The sequence below is a fragment of the Penaeus japonicus genome, unplaced genomic scaffold, assembly GCF_977035675.1.
Source record: "Penaeus japonicus unplaced genomic scaffold, GWHDUDI00000001_assembly GWHDUDI00000001, whole genome shotgun sequence".
NCBI classification, from domain to species: Eukaryota; Metazoa; Arthropoda; class Malacostraca; order Decapoda; family Penaeidae; genus Penaeus; species Penaeus japonicus.
In genome coordinates this window covers 21,623,235-21,625,986 of record NW_028234403.1, presented here as the reverse complement: position 1 = coordinate 21,625,986, position 2,752 = coordinate 21,623,235, and positions in this window count along the sequence as shown.

Below are 2,752 nucleotides of genomic sequence, written 5' to 3'. Positions count from 1 at the left end.
CGCCCATGTTTCTGCCGTAGGTGTAATAAGGTGGCAAAATCTGCCATTAGTCTCCTAATTTACGGCATCTACACGAGTAGATGAGAGAGTTCGATTTTTGCATCAAAACATTAAGAGGTTCATAGTATATATATTTTTTGAGCCTCTAACTAACACATAGTTACAGTTTGATATAGAAAATCAGCCATTAATAGGAATATATTGTATGTAGTCTCTAACACAATACAGAGGGGCATTGGCACACACGGTCTTCAAATTGTAAAAACTGCTTCTGCTGCATGTCTGACCATTTCCAAAAGAGTGTTCCTACATCGGTGGTTCAGTTGTCTAAGCATTTTGAGCTAAAGTGTCCAATATGTGTATGTGTGTGTGACACACACTCACACACACATACACATACACACACACACACACACACACACACACACACACATATATGTATATATATATATATATATATATATATATATATATATATATATATATATATATATGTATGTATGTATGCATGTGTATATATATATATATATATATATATATATATATATATATATATATATGAACATACATATAGATAGATACAGATTTAAAAAAAGATACAGGATACACATGTATAATTACCATTAATTAAGAATCATACTAACCTGACGATATAAGACATATATGTTGGGTCCGATAAAACTGTAGATAATCCGCTACAAACTGATGTTCAGAGAGCAGGGTTACTTGAGACTGCGACATTAAAAGCATTAACAGCAATAAACTTGATGCTATCCAGAATGACCTCATGTTGCTAATAGCTCGCGAATATTAAACCATATACTGAACTCGGTATCTCACTGTAACCGTGAATGCTTCTCAACGCCAGGCCTCGCAGAGAAGAAATAACCAGAGCCCCAACATTTACCCCAAGTTCCTTCTCGTTACTTCAAGAATATTTCATCGTTATTTTGTAAACTTTCATTCAAATCTCCGTTCCGAATATGAATGAGAAATAGCTACAACTGTTGATCAAATATCATACAGCTATGTTGACATTACTAAACATGATATATACATAATATGCATATAAAATAATCTGCATTTTATGAACATCATAATATAAACTATGTCAATATTACCAATTACTTTATACAATCATTTCGAGACCTCATTTTCTATTTACAGAACTGAGATTCCGGTAAACAGACCGAACCACCCATTTATCGCAAGAAATATTGGAAGAACCCTTATTTATAAATCAAATAAACCGTATTACCTGTTTGGTGTGAGTTTTTCTGTGGAGAGTAGGGTGGAAAATCAAAGATACAATGTGTATATACGTATAGATAAGCTGGTTAATTTGTAAAATATTAACATTCAGTTTTCCTATAGCTAAAGCAAAACTGTTATTGTTATTGAATTACAGATACTCACAAGACAGTGAGCATGTTATTCTTGAAAAGGAAAGCACCCTCAAATTTAGATGAGAATGAACACTTTTGTGGGTCCAGCGTTTGAAAAAAATCAAAACACATTTACGACACACATGCGCATAGTGCTTAGCATACATCCTTCCTTTGAGTCTGTGTAGAGATATGACATAATGTATTCGATAGTGAAACCTTTTTGGACACTCACCATAATGTTTACATAGAGACAACAATGGGCTTGTATATTGCAAGTGCTATAAGCCAATACCATGTTGACTAAAAAAAAATGAATATCAGTAACTGTAAACCGGAAATTGGTGTCTGTGTATTTAACAACCGTCTTGGATAATTTAGCATAGATAAGCTGCGTTTTGAGCAATTCTGATATTACTCTGATTTAGGCCTGCGACTATAGGTATAATCTGCTTAAACGAAAACACTTCTTGAATTAGATAAAAAAAAAAAGACTAATAACTTAAGTTTGGAAACGTTTAATAACTACTGAGACCAGATGAGCTGAACATACATAATTATATTGCCCAAAACGTCACTTGATGCAAAATCAAAATAAAGTACAGGTGGGAGGCCTTGATTTTTATTAAATTACAGATACTCACAAGACAGTGAACATGTTATTCTTGAAAAGGAATATTTATTTATATTTATATCTGCGCAAATAACAGATGTTTTAATTAACTGTAATGTCCAAAAGGAAAAGTTCCTTACATAAAGCCTATGCAAGTATATATATATATATATATATATATATATATATATATATATATATATATATATATATATGTGTGTGTGTGTGTGTGTGTGTGTGTGTGTGTGTGTGTGTGTGTGTGTGTGTGTGTGTGTGTGTGTGTGTGAATGCGTGCCTGTGTGTGTGTGTGTAATCAGTATAATACCATGAAACACAAGACGACTAAAGGGAAAAAAAAAAATTAAATCAAGTACGCACGTCCTTCCCGAAATGTTGGCAGGTATTTCATGATTTACATGACTTGCACTATGTAATTAGAGGGGAGCGAGGGGGGGGGGGTCGTAGAATGTAGAATTTAATCTTGTTACTATCGCTGAAATTTTTGTTTGGAAACGGACTAAAGAATTCCGATGTTGAATCCACGCCATCTTTCGTCTGCTTGTGCTCTATCGCACCTGCAGGGTATATAGTATATAGTATACAGTAATATTGGGGTTATACGTAAGCGGCTGATTCTAATGAATATCTAAAATCGAAAAGCCAATTACACATTTTCCTTTGTGGAATTATGCATTCTCATTCATGTTTAAAAATAATTCAATGACACAGCATCCATACATATTAATGCTAACAA